The sequence below is a fragment of the Xyrauchen texanus genome, chromosome 33, assembly GCF_025860055.1.
Source record: "Xyrauchen texanus isolate HMW12.3.18 chromosome 33, RBS_HiC_50CHRs, whole genome shotgun sequence".
Classification (NCBI taxonomy): domain Eukaryota; kingdom Metazoa; phylum Chordata; class Actinopteri; order Cypriniformes; family Catostomidae; genus Xyrauchen; species Xyrauchen texanus.
Genome location: NC_068308.1, coordinates 22,637,148 through 22,653,702, shown reverse-complemented (window position 1 = coordinate 22,653,702; position 16,555 = coordinate 22,637,148). Strand labels below are relative to the sequence as shown.

Sequence of the window (16,555 nt, the reverse complement as noted above, 5' to 3'; positions counted from 1 at the left end):
AATGAGACGCAGTGTAAAGCACCTTGAATTCCGCTAAGGTTCAAAAGGCGCCATATAAGTGCAGACTATTTTACCATTTAGGTGTCATTATGGAAATGTGACACCACAAATAGGCTACCACTGCATATTAACAGTGATCACTGCCATGCCCTATACATTTCATCCTGCAACTTTCCTCTTGGACCAAGGTACCACTCCATTAATAATATTTAGTTAGACCACTTCCCCAGAGCATCTCTATCCCAAGAGGCTACGAGCACAAGAGCAAAGGTGCAAATCTACATTAAACCAGAGAGAGTGTAATTATAACCTAATGATAGCATTTATACAAAATGGATCATTTTGGTGACTACTGGATTTAATTGCAAAAGATGAAAATAGCAAATCAAAGAGTTGGTATCTTTCTGTTAGTAGCACATTAGCGGATTTATTTTATTATTATTTAATTAGTTGTTAGTCTAGGGAAGGAATTACATTTAAATGAAATAGATTGCCCTAAGGCTCTTGAGATGCATAGCAATGCCATAAGCAGAATGAAAATTGAGGCAAGATGAAAGTATGTTTTTTAATAATCACAGAGCACCCCACCCCCACCACCACTTCTGCTCTACAAAAAGAGAGGATCAGGTGGTAGTATTACCATAGAGATACAGACCCATATGGTGTACACAAAACCCAGAGTTAAACATAACCAACAGTACAAAACGTGTGGGCGTACAAGGATACACAATTCTCTAGAGAAGACCAGATAACTACATCATAGGCATAAATTTGTGCCTACATATTTCAAGAAAACCTTTGTGTACCTTACAAGATTTGTAGTTTTTTCAGAATGTATTTTTATTTATTTCTAATAAGTGTAAACACTTGCTACTTTCCTGATAAGATAGAGAGGACATTTCTCATTTATATTATTAACAACTTATATTATTTGTATTCTGTGTGAGCTGCTGGCTTTTTCATATGTCAGGGAACATGTCTAATGGCAGAGTCAGGAAAGTTATTACTGTAAACCTGGGGTCGGATTGACAAAAAGTTCTTAAGAGCAAAATTCTTCTTAACTACTAATTTCTTCTTAATTTCTCACTTAAGAAAAAAGTTCATTATATTTTGTATTCCTGATAAAAAAGAAAATAGGAAAGGAGGATGAAAATTGCATCCAATTAAAAAAAATAGGAAAGGAGGAGGTGAGAACCGGCTTAACAATATAAATAATAGTAATCGTTTACAATAGTTTAAAAGACACACATGCTGGGCAGCTGCCCATAACTCCCTCAAACCCTCAACTTTAGACACATTTTTGGGGGGGTAAATCTTGAAATACAAACAATAATGTTATTTTGAAGCTTCTTAATGTGGTGGCTAATCATTTTAGCGCTCTCTCCACAATTTTTAGGAAACATACTAATCATTAGAAAGTTGAGATTGTCCTCCACCACCATTTCCCATGCCCACATCTTACTTTCTTAGACGACGTGATATAATTTATCAAGCTTCCCTAGGAGAATGTTTTTTTTTTTCTCTTTTCCTCCACGTCAAATTAAAAGTTGTAAAATGGTTACCAGCAAGTATATTCACTTACTGCATGATGGTTAATGTTCTTAAACTACCACATCTCAAAAAAATATTGCAATGTGCCTGCTACTTAAAAAAAAAGGTTAATAGATGGATACATTTATTGTTATGATTTATCAGTGTTGAAGTATTGAATTTGTTTTATTACTTAATGTAACCTCATGAGCAGGCTAGTATGATCAGACAAAGAGATAAATACTTCTTAAAAAGATTTCAAGAATTGCACTTAAGAACATTCTTATGAACTTCTTGTAATTTATCCTCAGAACTTCATTGTTTTTTCTTCAGAACATTTTCTTGAATCCGGCCCCTGAACATATTTATATCTATTGAAAGTATTGTTCCAGATGTGGCATATAGAGTTTCCACACTTTTTGGCCAATGATTTCCCATGACCTTTGCAGTCATTCATATTTACAGTTAAAGGTTTCCTTTAAATAATTTTGTATACAATTTTTATGTAAATAATCTTTTAAATTAATAGATTTTAACTATTAGACTTATTAGTTTACAAAAGTCTCACATCACTGACGTGCACAGAATGGGGCAGCAGGGACAAAGTGGAGACATTTTAATAAATTAAAATAGTTAAATAAAACAAAATTAAAATCTTGTCATAATCTCATAATCACAGTAATAATGTGTTTATCGCAGGTGTATAATCGCAGTATTAAAGAAAATTAAGCGCACGTGCCTTTAAAAGCGTGCGCTACAGCAGATCAGGGGCGGATTCTAATCGCAAGTGATCCTCCCTAAGCTCTATACTCACTCCGAACTGCAGAGCCCTTGAAGTGGGTACTCTGAAGGAAACATGGCATTACTGTATGAATGTACCCTTCACTAACGGTTTTGTGGAAGGGCCATCCGAGAAAAGATTCATTTTCTCACTTTTGTCCTCTCCCGCAGCAGTGCCCTTCAAGGAAGCAAAAAAATGCAGTTTTGAATTCACCCCAGAACATCGAAGTGCCATAACCTCAGACGAGTATCAGGTCAGATAAAAAGTCAACTCCATGTATTGTGCTATAAGTTCATCAAAAGAATAATACTCAATTGCTACCGTATTTCTGACAACACACACCTGCAGTGTAGACAGATTTATTAATTATAATGGGAGAGGTCGCTGTGGCAAGGAGGGCATGGCTGGGCCGTCATGGAGCATGGCCGGCACTGAATCAGCTGATCAGCGGTAGAGCGCGAAAAGGGGCAGCTGGAGATGGCAGTTGACGAGAGAGATGCACGCAGCAACATTGCACATGTGGCTGTTTGTTTATGTTTTATGTTGCGTTTTATCCTTAAAAGTTTGTTGATTGTTCAGCCAGTTCCCACCTATTGAAGTAGCTGTCAGGTTCACCCAAAGCCAGTTCACCCAAATACCATTATGCTACCACAGTACCGCCGCTCCCTATACGCATATCACGCAATCTGCGTAGGGCCCCACATACACAAGGGGGGCAACAAAAACTCCACCGGCTGCTCTTACTCACATGTTATTTGTTATTCAAGGGCCCTGTAGCATTCGTGGAACACAGTCGTTCACCTCGCACTTTCTCAACGCACCTTCACACCGTGCACAATGTTACCACGGTAAAACCATGTTGTTGAATGATTGATCATGATAATATGTCATGATACTGCCATGGTACTCTAAGATACTTTAAAAATAGCATGGTTTTACTATGACACGTCATACACATGGGGTTATCACAAACCATGTCTGAAAATAAATAAATAAACAAGTGTATTACCATGGTGCATTTTGTGAAAAATACAACAGAATAGGCTTTTATTTTGTGATAAAGGAAAATATATATATACAGTATATACTGTATATACAATTTAAATATACAAAAAGCTTAGTTAAGTATTTATAATTACTCCTCATTCAAAAAAAATAAAAAATATTTTTTATCTTTCCACCCTTTCTCTGCTAAGGTCTGAACATGTCACTGTCTCACATAAGACCACTAATGGACAGACAGATGTTATCATGCTCCCCTGAGGGCAAGTTTTACTCTAAATATAACCAATGCAATATTTCAGAGCAGAGATAAGTGAGAAAGAATTATATTCACTGCAAAAATTCCCATAGATCTATTTTTATGATTTACATGACTTTCCTAATTTTAATAATGTTAACAGGTTTTCAGTGAGCGTGGGAACACTGAAAATAGCTGTAGTTTAGCTGCAAACTCCATGGGTGGTAGAAATAATTAGAAAATGAAGCAACCATGTATGTTATCTAAACTGTCAATAGATTTTTCATTTAGATGAATAGTAATAGCAATCAAATCAGAATTGCAGATGGCACGACAGGGCCACAGGTGGTTTATAATAATGGTTTAGGGAATGTTAGACTTGTTTTGATATAACAAGGCAAATATACTTCAGTAATAGGCAAATTAGGCAAATGAAGCCATGCAAGAGGGAAGGACAAGACACTTGGCTCAGATCCACGATGTCACCAATACACAAATCTACTCCAGTTTCCTATGTCCATCAAGACAAATTGGCAATTTCTGATCTCATATTGATGATTCTTTAATATTTTTACTTGATTGTTGATTGTATAATAGTTATCTTCACTTGTATAAAATGGCATTATGGTCATTTAGAGCAGGGTCCTTCAATACCTTGGGGCAGCTACCTTGGGGCAGCAGCAGTATTGCAGGGGATCCGCCAATTATTGTATGAGCTTAAACTTAAAGGGTAACTAAACCCTAAACCAACTTTTTTTAGTTAATGATCTGTAAGAATGGGGCTTTATTAGTACTGGTCATTGATTCAAGTAATTTTTTTGACATTTGTGTATAAAGTGTTTTAATTCTACAATATATGGTGTAAAAACGTCTGAGTGCTGCCCTCTTCAGGTTGAACGGTGGCTACTGCAGTTGAATTTTCCTATTGGCTGTTTCGGTACTTCGTGACGTAAGCGGTGACAGCTGACGTAAGCAGGATCCAGCTCACCACGCCTTTGGTACGAGCTACCACGCCCATGGCAGTATAAACCATCTCGTTTCGTCAAAACCACTGTAGCGAGTCAGGAGTTGGAATTGCAAAACGATCAGGATAGAGTATTTTAGCATCTATTTAGCATAGCATTTATATAGTTATTTAGATTATTTCGTGTAGCCTAGGTAGTTAATTAGCATATTTGTTAGTGTAGTATTGTTAGAAGCATAGTTAGTTAGTAGCATAGTATTGCGTCAGTTAGGATAGCTTCAAGTTAGCGTAGATTATCTGTATTTAGAACAGTGGTCAGGATGGTACGTAGTTGTAGTGTTGCTGGTTGCAACAGCACTGCTGGACTGTATAGCTTTCCAGCAGACTTGGAAATTAGGCGCCAGTGGTTGCATGTCCTTGGGCTGGAAGACCGCGAGTTCCCGCCTAGAGCTGTAGGAGTGTGCAAACTGCATTTTACGCGGGATTGCTTCCCTAACGCAATGGAGGTGGAAATGGGCTTCTCCAAAAAGCTCGCGCTGAAAAGCGACGCAGTGCCAAACGCTCCTCCTGCATGGACTCCACCACCGCAGCGGCGTCTTGAGGTGAGTGATCATATATATTTGAATCACAATTTATGGTTAGGCTAAAGTTAATCCTCTGGGGTCGACAAACGCAAGGCAAAATATGAATATGCCTACAGAGCGGCAAAATATGAATATGCCTACAGAGCGCGCGCTATTGACATCAACTCGATAAAATTCATCATATTCATGTACATGTCGTCTTGCGACCGTGTGAGGAATAATAATAACATAATAGTAATACTCCTGGAGAAAATTACCTCAGAAGTTTGTGAGTTAATTAACGTTAACTAATAGTATTTATAAACATTTTAAAATCTCTAAAATTACTGAATATAAGACCGTAATTGTAAACCATAACACATTTTTTTTTTTTGCCTACTATGACCAGAGACATTGGGTGCCAGACTGAACCAGTCTGGTCCAGATCTGCAGGTGTGCAGGCTAACATGAAGCCAATGAGGAGAAGCAAAGGTGATTTTGAATACGATGGAGCTTTTGAATGTTTTTCATCATATAGTTAAGATTATATAATTTTGTTTTGTACTTTCGCTGATTATTGATAAAAAATCTATTATTAATCTGTGCAGCCACCCAGGCCAGAATGCCTAACAGGAGTGTGTCGTGTGACACAGGCACACTGATGGAGCCTTTCACAGACTGTCCCGGGGCAACCTCTACACCAATAAAGAGGAAAAGATGTGAGGTGTCCACTGATGACTCCAGCTACCATCAAGATGGAAGTGAGAGCACCATGAACAGTACAAGGTAATGCATTTAGTCCCGTTAGGTTTTTCAGTTAGGCTATATTTGAATGTTCTAATTTAGCAATTAACGTTACTTGTTTTTAAATACTTTTGATTTGTTTTTCCTTTTACATAGAGTCTTTAATGAAGTATTACCCCACAAAGTGACTAAGTACATTGTTTATGAAGATAAACTGCTGGAGCTTTTTAGAAGATGCCCTGTCTGCACCCGGAGTTTGGTTGTTTCACAAACAACCATTGGGACACTTCTCCGTGTCAAACAGCAGTGTGCTTACTGTGAGTACTCCAGTGATTGGTCGAGCCAGCCAATGGTAAACAATATACCAGCGGGAAACCTACAGCTCTGTGCAGCTGTTCAGTTCACTGGCTCATCGTTTTGCCAGATATCGAAGGTGAGAGATAATAACATAGCGCATATTTGCACATCACCCCTCAGGATATTATAGGAAGATGTATTTTTTCTCTTTTAGTTCTTGGATGCCTTCAAAATCCAGGGGATCTCTGAGCCATGCTTCCACAAGCATCAGGCCAAGCTCCTTATCCCAACCATAAACTGGCAGTGGAAGATCGAGCAGGATAAAGCTATTGAAAATGCCATTGCTGATGGGGCTGTGACTCTTGGTGGGGACATGAGAGCTGATTCACCTGGTAATAAATAACTCATTAATTATATGTATGTGTATGTATAAAGAGTCCAACGAACGGTTCAATACGAATACATGTATCGTTACACCCTAATATATATATATATATATATATATATATATATATATATATTAGACTGCTGTCAGGCTTTGTTGACGTTGGCTTTGTGCAAATAATACAATTGTAGGACATTCAGCAAAATATGGCAGCTACACCATGATGGACCTCAAAGCCAATAGGGTCATAGACATCCAACTAGTCCAGGTAAACAACTACACAATGAAAACATTTTGTTATGTGAATTACTATATACTGTGCATTGATCTAAGTATTTGTGTTTGCAGAGCAATGAAGTTGGAAACAGCCAAAGAATGGAGAAGGAGGGATTTGAAAGAAGCCTGTCTCTTCTTGAGGAAAGAGGTGTTGTGGTCCAGTCTTTGGTGACTGATCGTCACACAGGGGTACAGAAGTTTATGAGGGAGCAAAAAAAGGACATTAGACACTTCTTCGACCCTTGGCATATGGGAAAAGTTTAGTATTTTGAATAGAACGAAAACAGTACCAGTATTTCTAACGGAACATTTTTCAGTTAAAGTGGTAGACAATTATATGGGAAGATTGCACAAAGTGAACTTTTTAAGATGCCACAAAAAGGTTAATATATATCACAACTTATTTTTATCATATAGCCTATACTGAATGTTAGTCCACCACCTTGGTCTATAAAGTGCAGTGGGAAACGCTGATTACAGTAATTGTTTTTATTATTCTTTGTGTTCAGGGCTTGGTAAAAAAATGGATGCCCTTAGTAAGGGTAAGGGACTGCAGGACGTGGGGCTGTGGAGAAAGAGTGTGGTCAATCACCTTTATTGGTCTGCGACCACATCAACATCTGGGGAGGAGGTAGTGGCCAAGTGGAGCTCTGTAGCAAACCATATTCAGAACATCCACTGCCACGAAAACACCCTGTTTCCTTCTTGTCTTCACGAGCCTCTGGTTGGTGATCAGACAAGACACTGGCTCAAACCAAGTAAGTACAGATAAGCTGTAACGCTAATGTATTTTATTTTGTAGTTGCGTCACTCTCTAGATTTATATTGAACTATCTTCATTACATCAAGTCAAAGTTAATCCAAATTATAAAACACTGTGATTAACTGTTGTATTAAGAACTTTAAATCTTTTGTTTAGGCACAGCAGCATGTGAAAAATTCACAGCAATTTTGTTGTCACCACGTCTTCTTAAAGACATGCTCAAAATTAGTCCAGAATACCACACCTCTGGAATCGAGTGTTTCCACAGCCTCATTCTGAAGTTCTCAGCCAAAAATGTGGTGTTCTCCTTCAGAGGAATGTTGTGCAGGTAAACAAGCTAATGGATTACACATTTAGTGCTGCTTACTAAATATACTACAATTTTGTAACCTGTAAAAACAAATTTGTAACTTATTATAGTTATCTTAAGTCATGTTAGAGATCGTTTCATTATAATATTGATTCATGTATTTTTTCCCTTTCAGACTACAGCTTGCTGCGATGCATTATAATGAAAATGCAGGCAGATCACAGGCATCCACTGCAGCTGGTGATCTGCGATACTCAATAGTTTTCCCAAAATTCAAGCATGGAGAATTTACAGTGAGAGCTCTGAAGAGCAATCCTACCACAGGTAACTTATACTTGTCTGAGTTATCTCAGAAAAAAATATATAATATATATTATAATAATTCTCTTTCTGAAGGCGACATTGACAAATTAATGGAGCTGCTGTTCCACCATGTGGTTGAAGACCCTCAGCCGTACCTGGACTTCTCTGGACAAATGGCTGTACCAGAAAAACTGTGAGCTCAGTTTATTCGGCCCGACAAGGAGGAGGCAGTGAGCAGACACAGGTCAAGGTTCTTTAAAAACACATGAGGTTATACCCACTCTGACAGCTTGGACTCACCTGTCTGTCATCTACAACATTCCAGAAAAAGCACTCTGAGATTTTACTTTGTTATAGAAGTTACCAGTGTGATTACTGACATTCTTTAATGTCGGTGTGTGTGTTAGTCTGGTTACAGGTAGGACTGGGCGATAAAACGATAACGATAATTATCGCAATATAATTTTTACTAGTGATCTAAATGCATGATACTGGATGACCAATGGTTAATTTTAATAAAACTCTAAGTCAGAATATTACATTTTACCAAATAAAATTGAAGTTGTTAATTTTTTTTTTAACCGATGTTACTGTTTTTGTTAATGAACATAAATTTAACTTAGTAAATCTGCATCCTAACTCAAGCTAATACTACTGTCAACTCACTGTGAAATATGCGTTTCGAGACAAAACATGTAATATTATTATTGCAGCCTGCACTGCAAACTGTGCTGAAGATACGTGCCATCACAGTCAGGCAACACAAACCTGTTTCAAGACTTGAAACAATATCCCCCAATAGCACACGCAGAAACTAAGAAATATATTTTTCTATTAAGACATTTATTTTGTTAAGTAAAAATGACAAATGTATTAATGTTCTACCTGAGATTTGTGAAATGTTCTGACAATAAAGAGTAGTTTAAAACCGCAATTAACGCTCTGGTTTCTACAACTTTCACTTAGGGGCAAACATCTGCCTTAAAACTTGAAAGAAATAAAAATCTGACATTTATTGTGATTAATTATCGATATCGACTGATATAAAAAAAATAATTGTGATAATTTTTTGGCCATATCGCCCAGCCCTAGTTACAGGTTAAGGAACCACTGGCATTATTGGAGATTGACTGAGTTGTCCGTCTATCTGTATATGTGTGGAAAATTACTGTTTATCTATTTCTTAGCCAATGAGAATCATTCAACCTGTAAGCAATGACCAAGCTTAGACCTTGGAGATGGTATAACTGCTGTGATCTTTGTAACTGTAAGGGGGCGGCCTACGAACTCCTGTGTGAGTCTTGAAGCTGACTTCTGCTGATGAAACTGCAAACTATCTTCAGTAAAACTTTTCTTTAATTAATTATAATTCTGTCTCCGGGTCTTCATTCTTCGTATCTGGTTCTGGGTCTTTGACTGTATACCCCTTACTGTACATATTCATTTTGAGTTTTGTAGCTGATTTTCTTTTCTTTTTTTTTTTTTGTGTAGTGTGTAACTCCAGTTAAAAATGCTTCTTTATAATTCATTTTTATTTTATTTTTATATTATTAAAAAAATATTCAATTCAGTGGGGGAAGGAAACCTCTGTATGGTCCTTCTTCAGGAAACTCTTCCCTGATCCGTGTCACAATGCAAGAAGGTATGACCACCCGAACGTGTTGGCCAAGGTACCCCCAACACCACCTAACGACATTACGATACGCAAGGTGTCTATAAGCGCTGAAAGACAGGCAGTGCACATGTATGTTGAAGTGGAGGATACATTGGTTTTTAATCAATTATTCCATTTTTTTTATATACATTTATTTTTTTATATAAAATGTAACCTTTCTTCCTGGAACTAACCTGTTTGTAACTGTCTCTTCCATCTCACCATATAACTGTACATAAGTGCCATAGACAGCTTGTAACACATATGGGTTTAGTGCTACAGGCTCAAAGCCTGGATGTGCCGTTACACAGCCCACTCCACCAATCTGGTCACACCTGTGTACTACCTACAACATGAGAATTGTTTATTACTACTTTGTTAGGATGATTTATTTAATATTTGGTATGTGGAGGTTGTGTTTTTTCAGGGTTCGTACAAGGTGCGAATGCTTGAACTTGAATTTGACTTGAAATTTATGAAATGGAACTTCAAATATTGAAAGACAATATGTGAAATTAGTGTTTCATTTTATTGATAAAGCAATCTTTTCACACAAAATTATATCTTTATCAGATAGGCTGAAGCTTTAGAACCATTTTGCATGGCTATGAGTGTGATATTGTTCATAAATATCCAAGTATATGATACAGCTTTCATTTTTCAGGTCAACAATATTCATGAGGTGGAAATCTGTTTGAATGCGATATCTTTGTCATAGTAACCTTTCAATTGTTAAAATTTCCACAGTCATTGCATCTGCTACACTTTATTTTGTACCTTTATTTTATTTTGTTTATTTCTGTTTACCTATTTATCTGTATGAACCCTGGTTTTGTGTATAGTACTTATTAACTGGATTTAACACTCTGGTCTTGTCATATTTCATAGCTATACCTTGGGTATCTCCCTACAACAGACATTCTCTACCAGGGAAAGTGAGCTGCAGTGCCCACAGGTGCACCTGTTGAGACAGAATCATTTGTAATTGTAGAGGGACACTTGAAATAAATGGTTTTCGATTAATTATTAACACAACATCATACCAAAATTAACCTAAATGCATGGGTTTTAATTTTTTGATAGTGCCGTTAGCATTTGCTATAAGCATTAGCCTAATATAGCCATAATATAGCCATAATGCTAATGTTTTACCATTCAGACACTGGCCCCATTCTCCCTTGCGCGGCTGCTTCGCTAGCATCGTCGGATGCTGATCGCGATGCGGGAGTTAAAACCGCAGTTTGAGCCAGCGGCTCGAATTGATATGGCTCCGGCCCTGTGTCCACAGACAATTCACCCTCCTCCACTTCAGGTGAAGGTGGGGGAGAAAAGTCCTCAACTTCAAAAGACCGCTCCGTGGCATAGCTACTTGCGTCACTCCAGTCACTCTCCATTTTAGAGTCTGACAGCAGCTGTCAATTAATCCATCACTACGGGTCTCAGGTGCACGCCGCCCCCGCTCAGCCCCGCCCTCGGTTCGTCCCCTCTATCGCCGCTGGGGTCTGCCCACTTTTCTGGCATTTTTCAAATATTGCTAGAGGGTGGAGTCAGACTCTGAGCAGGGGTTTAGTTACCCTTTAAAAATATAATTATAATCAACAAGAATTTGACTGGCCTGCCCAAAGGCCAGACTTGAACCCCAATGAACAATTTTGGGATGAGCCAGGGTCCATTACCCAATATGTCAGACCTCACTGAAGCTCTTGTGTCTGAAAGGGAGCAAATCCAAGCAGCTATATTCCAACATCAAGACAAAAACCTTTCCAGAAGAGTGGAAGATGTAAAAGTCATTCAAATTAATGAGTAGAATTCAAATGTAACTTACATGTAAATTAACATACATCAATAATGATTATTTAAATAGGTTTGCTTTAGATAGTATTAAATTATGTAATCAAAAACACCCCTGCTGCCCTGGATGGAGACACCGGTAAACAATGCCCAACGTTTCTCCATTACCAGCAAGATAAATAAAGAAATTCAAAACTTTGTGAGTATGAAAAACATTTAAGTTTATATAGAAACGTTGGATAATATTTCACAAAGGTGTGAAGAAAGATATGTAGATAAATTTAACTGGTGGATTGGATCCTTCCAATGTAAGAAAAAAGCTTCTGGTTCCAGTGGGAAAGAACAATCAAGAAGATGCATTATTGCTACCGCAACGGTATGATACAAACAACACTGTGGCATGGTGGGGCGTAGTCATGTGTCTGTCTGCGGGAGAGGGAAAGGGGTAAGGCTCCTCACCTGGGCTGTAATTACTCTGTAAGAGATTCATGGAAAGGAGGAGGTGAGAATCGGCTTAACAATATAAATAATATTTAATTAAATAAAAAGACACACAAACAAACACATACAGGGGCAGCTGCCCATAATTCTCTCTCTCTCGAACTGTTGTCACCTGTTGTCACTCCTCCCGGCGTTGCCTCAGGCAGGGGAGCCTCCAGAATGACGTACATCCCCCCCTTCTTCTCCAGGCCCCATCTGCCGACTGGTCATCCCCGCCTTCTTCGACCTGGGAGAAGACAGGAGGGGAAAAACAACAAAAACAAAAAACAAAACAGGCAAGGGAAAGGCAAACATGGAGTGACAGAGAGAGAGAGAGAGAGGAGAGACAGAATAAGTTGACTCACCGGTTCTCTGATGCACCGATCACTCCACACTCTCAGGCGGACGACAGCCACTCCTCCCCGGGCGGACCGGAGTCAAACCTCCGACTCCATCACTCCAGGTGGTCGGGGAGTCCCATCCCTCCTCGCCTGGCAGACGGCCGCCATTCCCTACATCTGGGTGTTTGGGCTACTCTGTCCCCCGGCAGATAGCAGTGGCACTCCCCTGGGTGGACGGCAATGTCAAGGACTCTACGACGGGCATCCCTCCTCCTTCTTGGGTTTGTCACCAGTGTAAAGGGATTAATGGAAAGGAGGAGGCGAGAACCGGCTTGATAATATAAATAATATAAAACTGAAACAAAACGACAAACACACATACACACACACAGGTGTCAGACAGCTACCCTCAACTCTCTCTCTCCAGACGGGCGCTTGACCACGCACCCGTTGCCACATAGTCTAACACCTGTATCTCATTATAGTGATGGCGGAGGGAGACCTGATAAGGTTCGCCAGAGCAGCAGAGGAGAGAAAGAGAGTTGCAGAGAAGAGTGGTGTCTGTGTGTTTACCACAGAAAAGTCTATGTTTAACCTGTGTTCAAGCTGGCTACTGAGAGCCCTTTTATGATAAAGTTTGTTGTGTGTGGGATGCAAAAGAATAAAATACTCAGCCCCAACTGTTCGCTATCTCCTGACTCCTCCATTGCCCACAAACTTAACCTTATCACGACCACATTGTAGCACACACTAAATGATACATCTAAATGTTGTCTAAATGCTTAGATGTGAGCAAACTTAATATATGCAAATACTACTCTGTTCAGATAAAGACATAAAAGATGTTACTGGGTCTGGCCTATGTATTTGTTAACCTGAAGTAATTGAGCTCAAAGTATGGTTGAATATTTGTTTTGAAATACTGCTTTTATTTGTTTCTCATGTTCAATCAACGCCTGCTGTGGGATTTCCCTCCATTGTACATGTGCTGTAAATGATTTTATTTTGCATAGATTTAACTCTGCTTTACACTGTTACCTCACTTCATTAACCATGTTCAAAGAATATATAAAAGTGGTATATATAAAATATATCATATCAGAAGCGATATGATAGGTGTGGGTGAGAAAGTGTTAAACATTTAAGTCTTTTTTGACGATCAATCCCTACTTTCACATTATTCTTCTTTTGTTTTTGGCAATTCGCATTCTTCTTGCATATTGCCATCAACTGGGCAGAAGGACTTAATGTTGATCTCTTTCTCACACACACCTATCATATTGCTTCTATAGACATGGATTTAACCACTGGAGTCTTATGGATTACTTTTGCACTGCTTTTATGTGATTTTTGGAACTTCAAAATTTACAGAGAAAATTCAGAGCTAAAATTTTTTTCAAACAATTTTGTTTATGTTCAGTAGAAGAAGGTAATGCACATCTAGGATAGCATAAGGGTGAGTAAATTATGAGAACTTTCATTTTTGTGTGAACTATTCTTTTGGGGTTAGTAATGTCAGTACTTTTCAGGAGTCACAGAATGGCTGTTGTTCAAGTGCTTAGACAATACTAGCATTACATGTCCATCTTTGTGAAATGTTGCTTGTTTTCCTGTGTTTTTTATGTACTGCAATCATGACTGTCTGTAAAAGACTAAAAGGAATTTTAATTGAGCTAGCATTACCCCCTTGCAAATTAGCACATGCAGCAATTCACTTTGGAGATAATTAATCAGAAGATGAAATGCTTAATGCAAAGAGTATAATTTGTAAAGATAAACGTGCATTTCCTTCTCCATGCACTTTCACACAGATTTAATAGAGCTGACAGCGAGAGGGAGACTGGAAGCGAAGATAAAGGCTCTATTTTGTGTCTATATACTCCCGTAATTTAAAATTTTACTGCCACTTCTATGTTCTGCACAGAGTGAACCGCTGACACATGCAATGAAAGGTGGTGAGAAATTTCACAGCCAACAATTGCTAGACTTGTGATGTATTAACAATGTTTGCACCCTCAACGCATTAACCCCCTCCCCCACCCCGGGAGTTCGGGGCCCCCCCTGCAGCCGCATATAAAATGTATGCGTATTTATGAATGATGAGAGCAAATCTGAGCCAGAAGGATACAGAGATAGCCAACAGGGCTTTCACAGAGAAAATAAAGTTGTCAAAGGGAAGCCATTTTGAGAGCTCTCTCTCTCTCTCTCTCTCTCTCTCTCTCTCTCTCTCTCTCTCTCTCTCTCTCTCTCGCCTTTAATGCTAACCACTGCTTCCCCCCTTCCCTCTTTTTTCTCCCATCTGAGAGAACCTGCTCTATGATGTTTGCCATACACAGCGCAGCCATGACAACATCTCAATAGCTCAGTTCTCCCTGATGATCAATGGCATGTTAGAATGAGTAACTGAATTAGCTAAGGAGGTATGCCATGTTAATCTCCATCAATAGGTCACTTTGAATATGAGCATACTGTGCTCTGTGCTGGTGTCACAGAACGAGGGAGGAGGAATTTGAATTACAGCTTTATTTTTGTTTAAAGGTCTGAGCTGTGACAAACTGCAACAGGTCTTCGTTTCCTTGTCCATAATATATCAATGTGATTATTCATATAACGAGGTTTGGGCCATACAAATTACAGGAGGTTCCCGTGAGAAATAACAAATCGGGAGGGGAGGTGGGAGTGTTGACAGGTATACTCCCACGATCTTGTCAGCTCCACATGCACCTCTGGGAAGAAAGGCAATGGGAAGGTGCGTGGCTGTGAGTGGCGCAACGAGCCCAGATACCAATCGTCGAGTCGCAAGGGTTCAGGGGAGAGCGGAGGGTTCCACTCTAGCCCCATACTTGCGGCTGCCTGGGAAAGCATGTCCGTCATTTCGTCGTCCACCTGTGACTGGGCGACCACTTTAATAAGACGTTCCGATGAGTGCCCAGAGAGGAGAGAAAGCCGCTGTAAAGCGGCGTAAGGATAGAGCAGAGGTGAAATGGAAGCCGTGGGAAATTCATCTCGATGAATTATCGACTGCTCGGCTCCAAAGAGAAAATCTGAATGAGCGGTATGCACGTCCAGGGGAGTGGCATGCAAATACCACTCACCAATTCCCATTGGCCTTTTATCAAAGATCAGAGGTGTCTCGGGTGTCACTATATCGACTCAACATCGAGTGAGTGACAGATAGGGAAAATCTCAAATTCATGTGAATTATTTTTTTTTTTTACATTGTGCATTACTATTCCACTATTTGTGTATTTAATAAATTTGATAATGGATATAAAACAAAATACAACAACATAAAAAAAAAAAAACAGATCACGATGCCATTAAAAATTTATTTTTGTACTATTTCACTTCACACTTTTCAGTCCGCCTGCAGTGTCCAGCAGATAAAATTATGACAAACTCTCCTTTGACTGACATGTTGTGCTTGTCACATATTCAATATGGATAGAATGTGAATAAAGACGTAGGCCTTGTTTCCCCCCTCACATGGCCTGACCTGTGTTCTTGTTCATTGCAGTTTCAGACTTTTTTGACATTGACAAGCAAGTACCAGCTTTACAGGTCACATACGAAGGTTACGCTAAAAATATGTGACTGACTAGTAAAAATTTCCATCATGATATATTTTTATTCGTTATTCCAGTTGGACATTTTTTTCAGGTCCGAAAAAAATGGACATGTTCAACCTGACATAATGTTTATCTATATAAACAATTAAAGGAAGTGAAGGATGCTCGTCCCTGCTTTTTAGACTTTGTTGCTGACAGGACGTGACATGCAGCGCGCGAGCCCTCTAGCGGAAGGTGACTGTATAGACAGACTTTTCTCTATCTGCTGGCATGATTACTGAATACATTTGTGTTGAAAGTAATGCTTTACTTTCGAAAGCTTAATAGATTAACAACGAATAAATCAATCACTGATTATTCATTAACATCCATCCATCCATCTTCAACCGCTTATCCGAAGTCGGGTCGCGGGGGCAGCTGCTCCAGCAGGGGGCCCCAAACTTCCCTATCCCGAGCCACATTAACCAACTCTGACTGGGGGACCCCGAGGCGTTCCCAGGCCAGTGTGGAGATGTAATCTCTCCACCTAGTCCTGGGTCTTCCCCGAGGCCTCCTCCCAGCTGG

General features: G+C 39.2%; 1 protein-coding gene and 1 long non-coding RNA gene across 3 annotated transcripts in view; one reads left to right on the top strand and one right to left on the bottom strand.

The window, feature by feature from the left end:
• Positions 1-16,555, bottom strand: part of LOC127626644 (ankyrin repeat and SOCS box protein 3-like) — a 280,530-nt gene that overhangs the window by 143,031 nt on the left and 120,944 nt on the right. The window lies entirely within an intron of this gene.
• On the top strand, positions 7,417-8,152 carry LOC127626645 (uncharacterized). Its single transcript, XR_007968475.1, has 3 exons — positions 7,417-7,538; positions 7,700-7,871; positions 8,029-8,152. It is a non-coding gene; the product is annotated as an uncharacterized LOC127626645 (long non-coding RNA).